The sequence below is a fragment of the Fukomys damarensis genome, unplaced genomic scaffold (assembly GCF_012274545.1).
Source record: "Fukomys damarensis isolate Sample0158 unplaced genomic scaffold, DMR_v1.0_HiC HiC_scaffold_24, whole genome shotgun sequence".
NCBI classification, from domain to species: domain Eukaryota; kingdom Metazoa; phylum Chordata; class Mammalia; order Rodentia; family Bathyergidae; genus Fukomys; species Fukomys damarensis.
The window spans coordinates 25,451,162-25,469,964 of NW_022900936.1; the positions used below are offsets into that span (position 1 = coordinate 25,451,162).

The window sequence follows — 18,803 nt, forward strand, 5'->3', positions numbered from 1 at the left end:
TATATATATACTTTTAGTGTGTAGAAACATTGAATGTTGCCCTTGTGACAGTGAGAAAGTGCAGTACCTTTGATATGCTCGACTGTAGAATAATCCATCTCTTCCAAGCGAAATGCTCATTCCCCAAATTTATTTTACAATTTCAGCATTCAGAAATGAGAAGAACACCTGGCAAGCCCGCCAGATGAACTAAATCTACCCAGACAATCAGATGGAGAATAGCGCGTGTAGGCCACTCTCATTCTATATGTTGACCAATATCTTGAATTCAGAAAAGAGGGGTCAAATAATTTCCACTTCCAGGCTCATAAATAAAAATCACTATTATATTTTATGATAAATATGTTTTGTAGAGTACAACCCACACTCTGAAAAATAGCTTGGTCATTTGGATCCCCTTTACTGATATGATGTACACATCAATACCTGCCATGATATGCATTGATAATGAGTCACATAAAATAAATGATTAGTAGCACTTAATATGTTCTAGGCTCCATTGGGCAACAAGATTCTTTTATCATTTCAAAAAGAGAAGAATTAATATATAATATGGTTTAGGATTTTAAAAAATAATATGATTGTAAGAAAGGTAAAACTAAGACAAATGCAAGGAGGGCTGGGGATTTAGCTCAGTGGTGCCTCCACCTGCCTCACAAGTGCAAGGTCCTGAGTTCGATTCCCAGTACCAGACAAACAACACAAAGTTATGATAGCCCAAGAACCTTTCACAGCCTGTACTGCACTTACGCTGAGCCCTGAGAGGATGGCAAGTGTATTACAGGCACGAGTTAGCTAAGGAAATAGCAGGCATGATAAAAACATGTATAAGTAGTACTATGATCTTGCTATGTTTCTAGAGATATAAGTAAATTGATCACTATGCAATAAAATATGAAAGATCACTGAAGAGGATTATTTAGGGAAGAAAAAAAACTAAGCAGAAATGCTTCCTGGGGAGTGAGTAATACACCATGGCTGGCACTGGCATAGAAAAGCATATGTCGTACTCGGTGGCTGTAGAAGAATTAACCAGACAACTGTGTGAAGGCTTGAGGGAGAAGGATAAGACAGTTAGGAACCCAGCCATGGTCCAGGGGTATGATAAGTTAGTCCATACATAAGATTTCACAATTATTTGTGGGGATTCATTAGATGAATGGGTAAGAGGACAAATTATAAAAGTGACTAAATGAAAAGTCCAGTATTTAATAAGACTGAGGAGAGTCCAGAATTATGGGGTAAAGGAGAAGATAAAAGGCAGAATGTCTGCTATTTGGAAGGCCCTGAATAGCACAATGTTTTGTTTTGGAAATTTTCGTTTCGAAAATCGTGTTAATAAGCAATAATTGAAGTGCCTTAAAGAGAAGCTATTAGCATGGCCCTGACTCTGAATGACCTAAATTGCCCTGGTGAAATATACACATTATGAAGCAATGTTTAGAGCAAAGAGGAATATTGAGGTCAATGCAAACCCCAATATCCACAAACAGGTCATTATTCGGATCATCTCCAGATCAAAATGTGAAAAATGCACCATGTTCAAATTAGCATGCAAAATAAAGCGTCAGTATGAAGCAAATTTATGTGATTATACCATGAATAATTCATTAGCATAAGCAATACAATTAGCTGCTTATAATATAATGATATAACTATTGCATTCATGTACAGTAAGCCTGAATCAAAATGTAGTAATAGCAAGACTGCTTTTGAAAACAAAAGAAAGCCCCAAATGTTTCAAGCTCCAAAGTACACAATGACTTTTGTTGTCTCTGGGGCAAAAAAAAAAAAAAAGCAGTAACTAGATAAAACAAATTCACTTGAAAACTGGTTAAGTGAAAATGCTCAGAATCAAGCATTTATGAACATCTTATGAGACATTGGATAAAAGTACTTTCATCAGCACTATGATCTAATTGATGTATTTTATAAACATATATCGTGACTCATTAAAAACATATAAAATCATATGGCTAAATAGTTAAATTGCTACCTATTCTGAATTAAAGGCATTTTGACTATGAAGAAGAATCTCCTTAAAAAATTTAGTAGATCAAAATCAGAGGGTGAACAGAACAGGATGATAAATGCTTGGGCTGGATCAATAAGTAAAAGCCATCTACAGTCTGCTTCAACAGAGCATTTGCTTTCCAGAATAGAGGTTCAATTCACTTCCAGTCCTGTTGTTGCCATTTTCAGGGTGAAATTGCATCTCCCTTGGACTTTGATTTTTTGTTTTAGACTGACATTACTCAATGATAGGCTCCTTGGAACTTAATTCTTCTGTAGTTTTTTAAAAAGCCACTATACTTTCACACATAGAACTCTGGCAGAGTAACATATTTAAACATAGCTTTTTGTTACTTCTAATGGGTTTTGCCTCAACATTAATAGACATAAGTAAAATATGTACCTTGAAAATTGTAAACCAGAAAAGTCATTTCTAAACAAAGGAAAAATAACACAATATTCTTATCATAAGTTGTTGTCCATGTCAGTGACCCATTTTATGGGTAAAGATTAGTGATGTTTGAGGCTGCTTCAAGTAAAATCATACATCTCGGGCAAAATGCATTTTTTACACTGAATTTCCCATGAGAGCAGTTTCAAGTCATTCATTATATTTCCCAACCATAATAGCCAGTAATTCATTATTGTACATCTCTTACACATTCCATAACTCTATGTATGTGTATCTGTGAAATTACATTTATTTAGTGGTAACTCCTGGTGTAACAAGCCCTCTCTTAACTATATATATATATTCCCTTTTAAGTCCCTTAAAAACTCTCTAAGAAAGACTTGCATTTCTGGTAATATAACGAAGAAAATATCCTGCAAAACCTGTCTATTGAAAAACATTTTCAATACTGAAAAACTATGCAAAAACATGCAAACATCCACACTCACATTGCTGAACAGGCAAGAAAGGTCAAACTAAGCCAAAGCATGAGTTCTAAATAAGACGTACTGGCTGAACTACAAGTGATTTCCAGAATTATCGAAGAAGAGTGTTCTTCTTATTAATGGATCTTGTGTAGTTAGAAGAGATCAAGTTTTGGACTTCCAAAATATGTGCCAGAACTTCAATTACAGCTTGAATTCCAAAAGAATCCTTAATGAAATGGGTAACTAGAAACAAAGCAAAATAACTTTATCACATAAAGGCTGTTATCAAGAAAAATTGATTCTTTTCTTTGTCTTGATGTAAGGAGAAAAAGCAATTTGCTACTAATAAATTTAGCCAAATAGCAAAATATAAAATCAACATACGAAGATGTATACAATATTATAAAGATTATTTTTTTCTTTTGTTTTTGGTACTGGGGATCGAACTCAGGTCCTTATACTTGTAAGGCAGGCAGCAGAACCACTGAGCTAAATCCCCAGCCCTCCAGATTATTCCTATATAGTAATAGTAGCGATGAATGATAAAAATAAAACTACAAAGAAATTCTTTTTTACAAAAGAATCAAAAAGATGAAAATACTAAGTAGTAAATTTACCCAGTGAGGTAGGTAGAGGACTTAGGCATTAAAATTCTCAAAATATTACTGAGAGAAATTAAAGAAAATATAAATAAATGGCAAAACATTCCATGATCATCAATTATGAAGATGTTATTAAAATGGCAATGTCACCCAAAGTGACCTACCAATTAAAATAAAAACTTGTATTTGAATAATCATAGCAGCACTATTCACAACAATCCAATGATAGAAATAACCCAAGTGTTTACCAATGGATGGATGGATAAACAGCATGTACTATATACCTACAATTATAAAAAATAATGAAGTATTGAGACATGCTGCAACATAGACAAACATGAATGTTACACTAAATGATACAATTCAGATATCAAGCATCATATATTATATGATCCCATTTATATGACACACATATTCAGAAGAGGCAGTAGAGTTAGAAATCACATTAGTAGCTTCCAGGAGATTAGATTGAGGAGGTAATTTGTAATAACTGCTTGCTGCTATGTATAGGTTTGGGTTTTTCTGGGGTTATTAAAATGTTTGGAACTAGATAGAGGTGATGGTTTGTACAACATGATGAATACACTAAATGCCATTAGGTACTTACTTTAAAGTGGTTAGTTTTATATTATGAAAGATTTACCTCAAAAAGCAACTCAAGAAAGAAGATCCCTACTAGAAGTTAATAAACACATGTTGGTCCTATTGTGGGCTTGTGCTCTGAATTTATACCACCTGCTATTGTACCAGCTGCTCAAGAGCATAAAGAAGCACACAAATCTTTTGGAGAAACACACAAACCTGACCTCACACCAATGACACACACAAAAAAATGCAATAGGAAATAAAAACATCGAGATTAAGAAAGAATATAAACAGCAAAGGGAAGAATCATATTCATAAAAATTTCAGATATTTGAATTATTGAATTTAGAATATAAAAATAAAGAATATCTCATATGTTAAAAGTCAAAGGAATTCATTCATCATTTTAGCCAGGAGACTATGGAAATTAATTATGCAAAGTTGATGAAAAATAAAAAGATAAAAAGACAGAACATTAATCAATTAAAAATATAACTTGAAATTAATAATCTAAGAGAAATTTTAAATCGCACATTAGACATAGCTGAAGAGAGAATTCACAACTGAAAAATAGAGTAGAAGAAATAACAAGAATAAAGCTTAAGAAAAAATTTAGAAAACATGAAATAGAGGCCAAGAAACATTAAAGTTAGATGGTATGGTCGAGTTATAATTTCACAAGAAAACAGGAAATGCAGGAATATCACTATAGGGAGATATAATTGTTGAGAATTTTCCAATACTGATGACAAAGTAAAACACATATTCACAAGACCGCTTTAAATCTACATAGCTAGCAAAAACACACCACACATCTGGACAAGGGGTTGTCTCTAATGATGCCCTTCTTGCTAGCAGAGATGGTGCAGGGCATCTCACAGCAAGAGACACAGGGACTCTTTGTGTGTAAGTGTGTGTGTCTGCTATGCCTGCTCTCTGTCTCCTTGTAAATACACTAATATCAGTTATGAGGGCTCCATCCTGATGACTTTATCTATTTCTAATCACTTCCCACAGCCTAACTTGTGAACATTTACCAGTTGTTTCCTTCTTAATGCCTAACAATGAGGATTAAACTCATGAACTTTGAGGGTATCAAAACACAGACCTACTACATGCTATCTTCATGGACAGTCATATTGTGTATTATAGTTGTAATATAGGAATTTTGGTAGAACAGACCCAATTAAGTCTGTAGTACCTGCTTCCAAAAAAAAAAAAAAAAAAGAGCTGTCTCTAAATGCCTGAAGTTCCATTTGGAGGAGATCCTATGATAGAATTCATTCCATTCCTTATGTATTTAAAGGAGAAATTAGGTGCCAGCTTTTCCTACTTTTCACTGTAAATGCCTTCTCAGCTCAGGTCTTCTCTGCTCTGTATCTGGCTCTTTTTGCAGGCAGGTCACTGGTTGCCTTCAGCCACAGGCTGCAATGGGTGCAGGCAGTAAATGGACTGCATGGAAGAGAAGCTAGGGTATTTCTTTCCTTTCCTGCTCTTCTCTTGCTTTAACTTTGCAACAACTTTGCTTTATACCTCCAAAACCATAGCTTGAACTGGGCAAGCCTTCCTCCACTGTTCCACTCCTCACTAGGTTCTGGTAAACCCTTTCCTTGCTCCTCAACATAAAGGTGAAATCATTGCTAGGTCTTGGGTAATTCCTGAAAGTCTGCCCACACTTCTAGAGAGTTGTTCCATCAATATCTTTTTACTTAAATTGCATGAAGGGTGAATTACAATTCTTACTGGGACTCAAAACCTGACCAGCTTTGCTTAAAGATTGTTTTCAGTTTAACATTCAAGTAAATAGACTTGCATGCCATGTCATGTTTGTTTTGGAAAGAAAATATAGCTAGAGATCCATCTGAACTAGAAAGGAAATATGAGAAAAATAAAGGGAAATGCTAGAAGGAATGAAAGGGACCTTGCAAGCCTGCATAAAGAAGTTGTAACTTATACCCTTAGAAAACATCCACATTGCAAAGGGTCCTTCACTAGGGAACTATATAGATAAATGCCCTTTGGTCATTTTATGAATAAATTGGACATCATTACCCAAGTATTGTCCATTCCTTCAATGGAAAGGTTATAAGAGGAGATCATTCATTTTCTTTATGACTCATTCTTTTCATTTTTCCCCTTCAGAATGAGAACAAGTAGAAATTTTTGATCCTTTAGTTTAAAACAGGTCATATCCCTCTCTAGCTTTGTCAGAGAAGTCTTACTTCCCTAAACTGAGTGACTGGGTATATTCAGGGAGTTCCTCTAAGCAATGTAGCTGAATTTCAAAATTCTTTCCTTTCTCTGTGTTGAAATTTTGTGTGGTGCAAAGGTGTTGGAATTGATTTGCAAATACAGAGATAGGTCATAAAAGTCCAAAGGCAATAGGTCGGAGTGGGCACTGGGAAACACCTCCAGAAGAGAAGCAATACAAATGGACCGCAGGCAAGTGCAGACCCAGACGCTGTGATACTTTCAGCCTTTGGTCAAGAAAGGGGATCTGAAGAGAGGAGTACAAAGACTAAGGAGGGAAAAGAAGTTCCCTTTGGTGACAGTCTTATTGCTGAGACTGAGAACATTGTGAAAGTATTTTTTTTTTCATATAGGTAAGGAATTCCATAAAATTACAAAGAAATGTGTAGGGGAAATATTGAAATTATTTCCTATGCATTTGGGGTTAAATTGTTTTAGCAAATCCTGTTTTGAAAAGGAGATTCAGAAAAAGAGCAAGCAGAAGAATTGCACTTGGCATGCGACGTACAATACTGGGATAAGATGAGGCTTTGATAGATTTTTTGCAAATAAGAAAGGGACCAAGAGATAGAGGGAGGGAAGAGACTGGACAAAAGAGGGTGAAAAAAGAACGGAGTTGTAGTTGCACTCTATCATTTTACCATGAGGATGGGATCACTATGTAAGAAAAACATAAGCTAATAAAAAATAAGAATGAAGAAAAATAAAGAATGCACCTGAAAAGGTAATGAACATTAAAAAATTAAAGAAATGTGATAGGATAATGGTTTAAGTTCATGAATAAATCATTCATATGTATGTGTATGTGTGTGTGTGTGTGTGTATATATAAAAAAAAATATTCCTTAAATTCTCAGGTGCTGTATTTGACTCATGCCCAATCCATTAAAGTACGTCCCATGTATGAGGCCAAGGCGAGAAAGCAATAGTTCGGACAGAGAGGAAAACACTTAAGACTTCCCTAAAGTTCCTTCCCTAAAGGGGATGGTGAGTCAAGAGGCAAATTAAGCAACGGGCAACATTGCTGGGATCCGGGGATAGAATGTTCCATCCCTGGCTTGTTGTCTCTTAAACACCTGGAAGATGGGAAGCAGGACTTCATGACTATTTTCAGTGTACAGAGTGAATTTGTTCTCTAACAGGTAAACAGCAAGTGTTTGTTGACTGACTGCAGAAGTATTTGTATGTCTGACTCCTTCGGTCCTTTTGGCACCTACACTTATATTAGAAGTGAGGACAAAAGGACTCACTTAGCCATACCGGCCTTCCTGGTACAGTGGGTGGGTTAGTAAATTTCAACTTCCAAGCTAGATAGGAGTCTCTCCAAAATGGGGCTAGCTTTGCAGTTAGTTTGCCCTGAGGAAATATTTCCAAACTTGCCCCTGCGATGCTTCAATAGCACTGAAGTGGAATGGAAGCTTTTCATACAGAGACATTCACAGCAGTTATCTGTAATATGTAGGGTTATCAGGCAGATATACCTAAAAGCACCTGCTTGCTTTGTTCTCTCTCTGCCACAAAATGATGATACAGGGATAACAAAGAGAAATATCAGGGAATGTCAAGTCAAACAAATCATAGCTCTTCCCGAGCGGCTTTTGTGACCTTATTCTGAGGTAAGTCACACCTGCAGAAGGGACATTCAGGATAAGTGTGTTTGTCATTTGAAGCTTCTATCTTCTCCAAAAGGAACTCTAAATCTTCCTCATGGAGGCACTGACATTTAGTTTGGCACATTTTCAGATACTAGAAAAAGAACTATGACTTGACATGAAAAAAATATGTCAAGTTAATATAAAGTGGGAGAGACAATTATTTCAAGTCATTTAGAAGGTAATGTGCACATGAATGTACAAATATACAAGTTTCCAGACACTGGTATTTCTATATTTTTTTTGTGAATGAGTACCATGTATATCAAATGAGATACTTGTAGCTTTTGCAAATCTTCTAAAATCAAGTAACATTGTTTTCCTTTGCAATATTCAGAGTTTTTGTTTATTTTAGTGTGTGTGTGTGTGTGTGTGTGTGTGTGTGTGTAGGGGGTATATTATTTTATGTGACAAAATAACCCAAGGATTCTCACAATTTAAAATGTAAGGAACCCACAGAGACTGAGGGGAGACAAAAATATCTCCAAAATAGATGAGCAGCTTGTACTTGATATACTTGCTGAGTTTTTGCTATTTTCCTTGTGTCCAAAGGGGCAACTGGTTTTACATTTCCACACATTTTCGTGCTCTTCTCCAGCTTGGATGTCTTGCAACTTCTATAGTCTTGACATTCAAGGTGATACTTGATCCCTCTGAGTCTTTGATGATCGCTTTACTTATCCCCAGACTGGCTCCTCCATCATGCTACCTTTAAAGATTAAAGGCTGGCCTGTGAATGAAATTAGAAGGGGGGGAAGTTCAATTTTATAATTGCAGCAATGGGACATCTTCCACATTTATTACTGCCTAAGTATCCGTTATTTGAGACAGATTTAACCAAAAAGCTTGATCTCAGAAACATTAATATGTCATGCCCAAATCATATGGAGTCTCTTGAACTCTAAGGGGTAAAAAAGACAGGCTGCTTTTAGACCTTCTGCTTTTCTTATTAACTTTGACCTTAGCTGTTTCTCAATCAGCCTCATACACATCCATTTCATACACTAGAGGTGCAGAAAATTTCATGAGAAAAGCAACCAGCATAAAAATGACTTTTTAAAGAAAGTTCAGCAACCTCTGTATAGATCAAATAGGACACGTTCAAGTCACTGACTTCATTTATTAAATGCACTTCCCTGATGTGTTAAATATCTCTTTCTCCTAAGTGGAAAGGGTTTGTGTGGCTCTTCCTACACCCTCCCTTCCCATCTCCACGATTTATGATGTTCTCCTGACAGGCTTCATATGCCGAGTGCCCATTAGGTAGGAAGGCAGTTTTATCTCTGGGTGAGTCCTCAAGTCAGCCTGAGGTGAGTGTTACTATTCAGCAGTCTCCCTGGAAGTTTATGAAGGAACAAACAAAAAAGAAAGTCACCTGGAATAAATTTCCTAGGGGGAGTTTGCTCTTGCTTTAGGGTTTTCTTTCTTGGTGAACTTTTATGTCATTTTTATAGTATAAACGGACAATGCACTCCCTTTTAACACTATGTAGAACTGAGACAAAGATGACATTAACTTGGTTCAACTGTTTCAAAAAGATCTGGGGAAAACAGTCAAGCTTCCCATGTCTGTAAAGTGGGACCACTTGTTGGAATACTAAGAAGGGAAAAGCACATCTTACATCATAGCATGGCCTTGTGCCTGGGAATCAGATGTAAAATGTTCTAATGTTGTCTGGAAATGGCTGCTAATGCTGAACCCATGTCAGTAGGGTTTATAAAATAGACTCGCAAACCCTCAGAAAACCAAAGCTGCTAGAAGGGATCATCTATGAGTTAAGTCTCTGAATAATTCCAAGTGTCATTTTCCTTTTTTTTTTCTGAATTTCTTTCCTGTAGGATTTGACATCAGAGTATACTCAGAAAGGCTGCTTTCTTCTCTGAGAATGGTTACTCTTAGAGCTCCCATTTAAAGTGGAAATTAGCTGTTTGAAAAAGGATCAATACTTAGATAAGGATTAATTCTACAAATGTTTTGCACAAATTCCTCTAAAATGCAGTTGTAAATTTATGACTCATTTTTCTTTCCTTTAAATAGATTTTATTATAGATCAAGAACTGCCAATAGCTAGGGAGAGTGAAATACAAAATAATTAATATCATCCAACCTGTAACAAGCTGAGATTTCTGAGCACTTCATAGTTAAAGGAATAATTAGTTCTTAAAATCATGAAAATACTAGTTACTGCTGGCTACCTGTCCCGAGGCCTAGTTATTAATACACTGTCACAGTGAAAGAGCTCCAATGAAATCTAAATTTGGTGTTAGAAGTCCATTGCTGTATTAATTATTTGAAATAAAAATGTCACCGTTATGACTCTTTGGAAACTGCTGCACTTAACTTCCAAACTGTTGCTTTTAAAAAGGCTAATTTGGGGTTGGGTACATTAATGTCAATACCCTATAAAACTGCCAGCTAAAAAAATGTCAGCAGAGACAGTTTGTTCTAGCCGATGTCAGCACAAAAGGGTGCCTCAGTTGTTTCATCTCTGAACAGCTGCATACTTCCATTGACATTTGGTGACCTTTCTTTGTGCACCCGGCCTAACCTCTTAGGTTATTTCCTGGCCTCCCTTCTGTGACCTTTGACCAAAGCTGACCTTTAGCTGGAGAATGTGACATTTTGTTCTCCTCTAGCTGACATGTGATGCTCTCATTATTCAAAGGTATGTGAAAATAATGACCCTGAGTGCCCTTTGAGTTTCCTTTCATTTATTGGTTGTTTCTGGTTGCTTGTTCGACATGTACTAGCCCAGGTGAGGGAGGGGAGAGCAAGGATTGGGAGAGGACAAGATGGCCAATGTCTCTTTCAATTCCAAATCTAACTGCTTTTATTCTGCGTGACTCACTTTTGATGTGTACAACTAAACCTTAGTATATTCTCTTTCCTGATTTGAAAACAAATTTGGTCTTTCAACAATAATTCTTTCTGAAATTTAAGAAATTTAGTATAGTCAGTGAAGCTCCTTGTTTGTTTCCATGTTCTTCTAGCTAAAGATATTTCTAAATTTCTGGAGGTAATTTGCCAATTAATAATGTGAAATCTGTTATATTTAACAAACGAATAACACCTATACAATGTAATAGGTGATGAAATGAATAACTGAAAAATTTGTCATTTATTTATATATATATATGATCTGATTGGTTGTTTTCAAGAGTTCACTTGCCACATAAAATACTTTATGCATTTAATTATATGTTGTAGATAAACTTGGTTCTGCTCAGAGATTTAGTGTTGCTTTAAGGTATGTATATATATTAATATATAAATGTGCACAATGGGTACTATATAGACGAAAGGAATTGAATTTAGGCACTGATAAAATAATGGCCATATATTCCTTATGTATTTCTAATCAGACTAGAGACTGTTTATACATAAGAATTTGGAGATATTAAAAATATTATTTGTCTGAAAATATACTACTAAATGCTTTATGACTTTGTGGCATTTGATACTTAGCTTACAAGATAAAGTATTTTTCCATTGAAAAGACTAATTTAGGAAACATTATCCCCCTTAAGTGGCATGTATTTTCTTATATATTGCTCATAGTCAATTCTCGCTTCTTTTTTAGTATTATTACCTTATAATTAAAATTTTATTCATTTGCGTTTGTAGTACATAATGATTACCTTCATTGTGGGGAGTTGGCCCTTCTCATATCATGACTTCTAGAATAGACACAGCCACATTAGAAAATTGAGGACAACAGTTTGTGCTGCTTGGCCAAAATGTAAGCATGATCATCAACTCTGAAATTTCATAACTTTCCAAGGCAAACTATTTAACTGCTGATATGACTGACCTGAGGATTATTATAAGTGCAGTAGCAACTACATAAGCTTCAGCAAAAACAAGGGCCCTCTGACTATGCACATTCAGATAAAGAAAAGTTCATTATTTCTAAACTAGGATACTTTCTAATTTCATAGCCAAACACTTAAAGAAAAAATAATTACACCATTAAACTGTTACTTATTTTTTAGTAGAGTTAAAAAAAATGATCTTTAACCTCATGGGACATTTTGCACCTATGACTTCACCCATTGTTTAAGCCCGAATTCAAGAAAAATTGACAAAGTTCATTACTTTGCTCTAAAAGAGCTATTCTAAAACTACCACTTCTTATTTCTGAATGTATGCAATTAATTTCAAAAAGGACACAAGAGAGGTAGATACTTTAAAAAAACAGATTGTTTCAAGACTCTGAACAATATTTGCCAATCAGCCACCCCTGATGCCAGCAAGGTAGCATCTTCAGGAGGAAGTATGCTTTTATTCCTAATTGTAAAAGGGTACCACCATATGGGCTCTGCCTTCAGCTATCTGAACAGAGGATAAAGAAATCTAATAGATGCATGGAGATTAAATACAAATCAGACATTCATCTGGCCTTCAAGGATAATGACTTTTTTAAAAGAAAGAATGTCATTATAGCACACAAAAACTTCTTTTTTTTATTAGCTTGTAAGCATTTATTTTCCTACTAGCAATTAATAAATAGAGGTGTGTGAAGAGAGAAATTTTCCTTTCCAGAATTATACAGCCACCTCTAGACATACTGACCGGCTCAGATATGGCTCTATTTACTTTAATACAATTAAAGAATATACAAATATGGACTTTAAAAAATACATTGTTGCTATAGCTCTTTAACTTGATTTTATTTAGCTCATTAAGTTTCAGAGATTCTTCAAGAAATTAAAAACACATCTGTTCATTAATTTTAATAGTCACATAACTCTATATACAATAAGTAGCTTTTTTGGTATTGTTGGAGATCAAACCAAAGCTCATAGAAATTTTGAAGTCCTATAAAATTGTTTTTAAAAATATAGTTCCATGAAAAATAGAGCTTCTCCTTAAATCAATGTGTTTGGACAATTCCAATAGCCCTGTTCAAGGAATTCTAGAATTCTACTCAGAGAAAAGTTTTCGGCTCATCTGTAAAATTTATTGTGCCTAATTAGTATATATTGCTTTATCATCCATCAGTCATCGGGGTAGATGTTTCAAATAATCAGATTTAGGACCATTAACTCTTGTAAAATGAACAATGGAGCTAATATCAAAGCCAGACCTCCTTCTTCTCAAACAACACAAACTCCTAGGGTAGGTTTTTGTTGTTTTGGTTTTTGTTTTCCTACAGTACAAACTAGAGAGATTAACAAAGTATGAGATTAAGCTCACCAGATTACTGTGACCAACAGTAATAAAAATTAAAAAAGAATAGGATACTTTTAAAATTGCTACATGCTTGCTCATGTGTTTCAACCCTATCCACATTGAACATTAGTCTCTGCTTCTTGCACTTTTAGAAATTTTTAGCCTAATACTTAAAATATAGTCTTTTATCTTATTTTAAAAACCAATGATATGCTTCATACACTTAGAAAGAAACCTCAAAAATTAATCTGAAGAATATTTCTTCTGATTTGTGCTATGCAAATTGATTTCAGTTTAAATGGCTGTTTTGTTTCCATTCAAATAGGTTTAATACAATAAAGACAAAGTTAAGGATATTTCATGGCCTCTCTCTTCAGTTGAAGAGAATGGAGGTGCTTTGATTAATAGGCCAGGGTGTATATGCTGCCAAGGTAAAATATTTAACAAAGCAAGCTGTGACAGGATTAAAAAAAGAACCAAGAATTGATCAATATTTTGATAATCATGTACATTAAAGTAAAAGGGAATATCTTTATTATATTATTTTGTAGGGTTTTATAAAATTATTAAACCTACTTTAAAGATGTTTGAATTTCCTGATTTGGAAATACTTGGTACAGTCATCTTTATTCATTTGTTATTTCTTTATTTTTGGAAACAGCATTAGGAACTTGTTTTTGCACTTAGCTCATTTTGTTCTCTATAAAGATTTTAACTTGTCAGGCATTTAATCACTATTAAAGAAAAATGTTTTCACTTGTTCAGAAAACTTTTCCCCTAATAATAAAATATGACTTGCCACGTAAGTGTCACCCTTCATAGACAAAGTGCTTTAAAGTGATAACGGGTAAGCAAGTTATAAATGTTTAAAAATCGTGTCTGGCAGGAGACATAAGTTTCCCTCTCCAAACCCCAATAACCTAAAATTGAAGAGAGTCAAGGTCTGTTTCCTGCTTTGTGATACTGCTTTATTGTCATTTAGATGTCTTTAACCACAAAGGCCCCATGCTCCGTGGTTGATTCCTAACAGCTATAAATCTACCTTCTTGGCCAAGTAAGGTTTTCAGAATCTGTTTTGTTAAGCACCAGAAATGTGCACATATGTACAGTAGGAAAGAATTACTTGTGTTTGTGCAACCCTAACTGAATTCTTAGGTCTTTTAATATCTAAGGCCTCAAATTAGCCACGATTTCCAGATTAGTATAAATTTCAAAGTAACACTCCAACTGAGAAAACTGAAACTTTGGTGGCTGAAAATTAGTTAAAAATGATTTTTGTATAGTTTTTTTGAAGTTAATATTGTATGGGTTGTATGATTATATATGATAAAATAATTTCCCCTATAGTTATTTATGTAATCATAACTGTCTCTTGTTCACGTTTAAAATGAAATATATTGCAATTCTTGCTAATTTTACTGAAATGTCCTGCTGTTTGTTAAGAAACTGGTTAGATATCATCAATCTTTTTCTATCATTATTAACTGAAAGTCACAAACTTATTTCTGTCTTTGAATGATTTACTTTAATTTTAGAATAAAAACCTTAATAATAATTATTCCTTTTTTTTCACTAAGTTTATTGGCACATTTGAGGTATACAATACAGTTACATTCAACATTGGGATCTTGTACCTTTACATGATGTATCTTGGTTCTTATTTTTTCACCATTCCTCTGCCCTCCCTTCACCCTCGTTACCTTCCCTACTTGCAAAGACTTTGTTATTTTTAGTTCACTGATTTCAGGACAGAATATTATTTAGGATTAGTGAAGAAATGATTAGATACTGGAGAGGAACGAATAGATTGAAATTCTAAAGCATAGTCAAACTACAGTCTCAGGAATTACCAAAATTTGCTGGTGTGTGTGTGTGTGTGTGTGTGTGTGTGTGCGCGCGCCAGTGAATCTCTTTAATTTGAAACAGAAAATTAATAAGAACATCTTTAAATGTCAGATTTTTATCTTTCCAAAACAACTGATTTCTTACTTTACTGATAAAAGTGAGCATGTATTCCCTCCTTAAGTCAAGAGAAATTTGGAATACTATTTAAAAAATTAATAATAGTCTTTTTCTATCCTGCACTAGAGCTTTTTTATTTCAAAGATCAATAAATTACAGGACATAAGAACAGCATTCTTTAGTGAAATTGGAATACCCATGATATACATGAAATCTGCAATAGAATTTATTTCAGCAGGATAATAGTTAATTTATACTCTTAAGTTCAAAAAGGCAGAGAAGATAACAATCCAATTTAGGTAAAGATGTAGCACACATACGCTGGAGGAAAATAAATGTCAAATAAACCATATCTGAAATTCAGATCACATTTAGATGCACAAAAATGTTAAGAGCAGTAGGGGGGCGATTGTATTCCAATTAAACTTCTTTTACATCAACCATTCTTGGTTTGAAAGTTAATCATATGATTTATAAGGCTCTTGAAGGAATAACAGAGCAGGGGTGTGGGGCAGCTCATGACAGGGAGAAGGAATGGATAACAACATTTTTGAGAAGGACATGAATTACAGTTTGTTGCTGGGGTGCAGTTGTGGTAGGTTAAAAGGAAGTCATTAAAAAACTCAGAGGTATTTACATTTTGTTCTTTTTTGTGTGTAGGATATCATAGACTGAAGATTGTTTTTGAAGACTGGAAAAAGTCAAATAAAGAATTCCACATTTTAAACAATCTTTAAAGAGCCTGTAACCAGACACTAAAGATTTCCCAAGGTTTAGAGTTGCTTGTCAGGGATTCCCTGTGGACAAGGTGGGGTGGCATTTCACAGTGTGTATTCTTTGTAGTTTAGCACAAATAGCAAATAGCAATAGACCTGTTTCGGTTATTGGAAGTTCAAGAGGTTGCTTTGTATCAAATTGCCTTTGGACTTATTTTGGTGACAATAGCACTAACTAAGCAAACAACTTGGGGAAATGTAAAGCATCTCCAGCATGGACCAGGAAAAGAAGTAGGATTTGAGATACTTTTTTTTTTTTCCCCAAAACACAAAGCATAACACATAATGCGGGAACATAAATGAAGGATTTAGAGGCAGGTCTAATGACTTTTTTACTGTCCTCAAATGCCCTTAATGTGCATGCAGTATTGAACCAATAACAGTTTTATAAAACTGATAGGTGAGAGTTGATTTAGTAAATACTGAAAAATACATAGTCAAACCATTTACCAATTCTTGGAAAATTTTGGGTTGTTATGGTGGCTTTTTTTCCTTTTATCAGTATGATGACTAGCAAAGTCTATATACATTGTTTTGACAGTCACTTAAGATACTAGAAATATTTTTCTGTAAACTCTTTCAATTCTTTGTTTCTAGTGTAGTCTTCACACAATAGTTGATTCATTAAACCTCATAATTAGAATTATAAGAAAGGAGATTCAAATGCATATCTTTATTATAATCTTTACTGTAGTGGCATTATCACAACCTTAGTTCTTGTTTATGCAGTAATATGTTTTGATAGTCTAACAATCTAATCTTAAAATATTTCTATCATTAGGGTGCACGAGATAACACTAGGAATAAATATATCTGTGAAGGGATCACTAAGAGTCATGACGTAAATATGTATATAAGATCTTTTCAGAATGCAGATTACATAAATTAGCTCTAAGTGACTTTTAAGAACATTGATTATTGATCTGATAAGCTATTATAGCCATTAGGGCCTTTTGTGTAAATAACAATTTTTGAAGTACATGCTGCTTTATAATAAAATTTCCTTATGAAAAGTATTTAGGATCTCCTGTGTGCTGAATAGGCACTTTTCAATATTAAACACTTGGCCAAAAATACATTTTAAAATTAAGAACCATTTGAATTATATAACTACCAAAATAATAAAAGAGAAAGAAAAAGTAAAACGTGGTGGAGTTACTTAGCATGTGCTTTAGCACTTATATTACTTTAAAATTGCCTATGTGTTTTGTTTTAAATCCCTGTACCCATGATTACATGTTTTGAAACAACAAGCCATTCCATGTTGTACTGATTGCAGTGTATACTCTGCCAAAAGGGAAAATTATATTTCTTAGTGTGGTGTCAATCCCAGTTTTTAAACATTTGGAGGTCTCAAGAAGCCCTGTGCCGTGATAGCTACATGCAGCAAAACTCAAGCATCAAAGGAATGCACATCGCTCTGAAATGAAATATGTCTAGTCAGTGCTCTGGACACAGATCAGGCTTGATTCTTTGTAGCACTTTGTGACACGTCATTTTGGTGTGAAGGGGAAAACCTGTTAGACTACTTTTACTGGCTGAACTTTCAGTAAGGGATACCAATTTTCAAACAAGGACACATAATTTCTACATTGTATGCTACATGAGGGCAGGAACTATGACTTATTTTAAAATACTGACAATATTCTGCTTGATAAGTGTCAATGAATGAACGAATATGTCAACAAGGAAGAAATTTTCCTGTCTATGTAAAAAAGGGTGTTAGGTATCAAAAATAAAGAAAATACATTTCTCTAAGAAAAGATACTGGGAGAAATGTGTCTGAGAATCACTAAATTTTAGAGTGGAAAAATTGTGCTCAGAATTAAAGTTCTTATATACTCAATGCCACATTCATTGAAGTTTTATAAATTTCAGAAAGTTTGGAAATTAATTTTTGAAAGCTTCGATTCTTTCCTTTCTTGCAATCCGAAGCTTTTTTATCTTTCAGTGACAAAGGAATTGCTCTTTACTCTTATTATTTACATCATTCATTATTCATTATTATTTATATCAAATGCAAAAAAGTCCATAGATAAATTTTATAGATCATCCTTGCTTGAGAATTGAAAGTGGAGTTGCTTCTGTACATCGATTTCCTTCCTTGGTTAGAGTATGAGCATGAGGCCAAAGCAGTGCTTTTTCTCCCTGGCCTCCTACCTTCTTTCTGGGTTCTACTGAAAGGGACAGGAGAAGAGGATAGAGGATACCAGGAGCCTTGGAAGAGCCAGTCACCATCTAGGCAGTACTTTTAGGAGGTCATGAGCATCAGTTTTACAGGAAGGACACTATGATGAAAATTCCTTTCAGATCAGTCTGTAGCTCTATAGTATTAAAGGGATTAAAGCAGACTTGGCCTTTGAGATGTCTCTCCTCCTGACTCTATTTCTCTTTTTTCTCTTTCTTTTCAGATATTTCTAAAAGACAAGATCCTGCTGTGTTCCAGGTTGGCCTCAAATTCATTATGTATTCCAGGCTGGCCTTGATCTTGTGATCTTCTTGTCCCAGGCACCTAAAGTGCTGAAAGTATAGGAGTGCGCCGCCACATCCAGCTCCTACCTTACTTCTCATTCATTAGACATGGATAAATGAATGGGGTTTTAAAGTTGAAGAATATTCCAGAAAACTCAGAGCCATCACAAATATATCAATATGAGGGTAATCTCAACAGGCTAATGGCTCAAGTTTAAACCTGTTTTCAAGGAAGGTGAGTTCCAAAAGATGCTTGCATTTCTTTGGAGCCAAAAATCAATACCCTGTGCTATATAAATGTTTGCACTGGTGTGAGATTCTTGCTAGAATTTAAACCAGTCCAGGGTCCCCTGGTGGCATGAACACAGGGTGGGAAACATGACTGAGGTAAATTTCTCAGGTCACGAAGCTCCGTAATAACTGAAGGTTCAACGTTCAGTG

The 18,803-nt window shown here is 34.7% G+C and overlaps 1 long non-coding RNA gene across 1 annotated transcript in view; it reads left to right on the top strand.

Annotated features, from left to right (window-relative positions):
- The window catches only part of LOC104877256, a 28,536-nt gene extending 10,208 nt beyond the window's left edge, over positions 1 to 18,328 (top strand). Inside the window, exon 4 of the long non-coding RNA XR_784549.2 lies at positions 18,302 to 18,328. This is a non-coding gene — a long non-coding RNA (uncharacterized LOC104877256). The remainder of the gene's footprint in view (positions 1 to 18,301) is intronic.
- Positions 18,329 to 18,803: the final 475 nt, after the last annotated feature.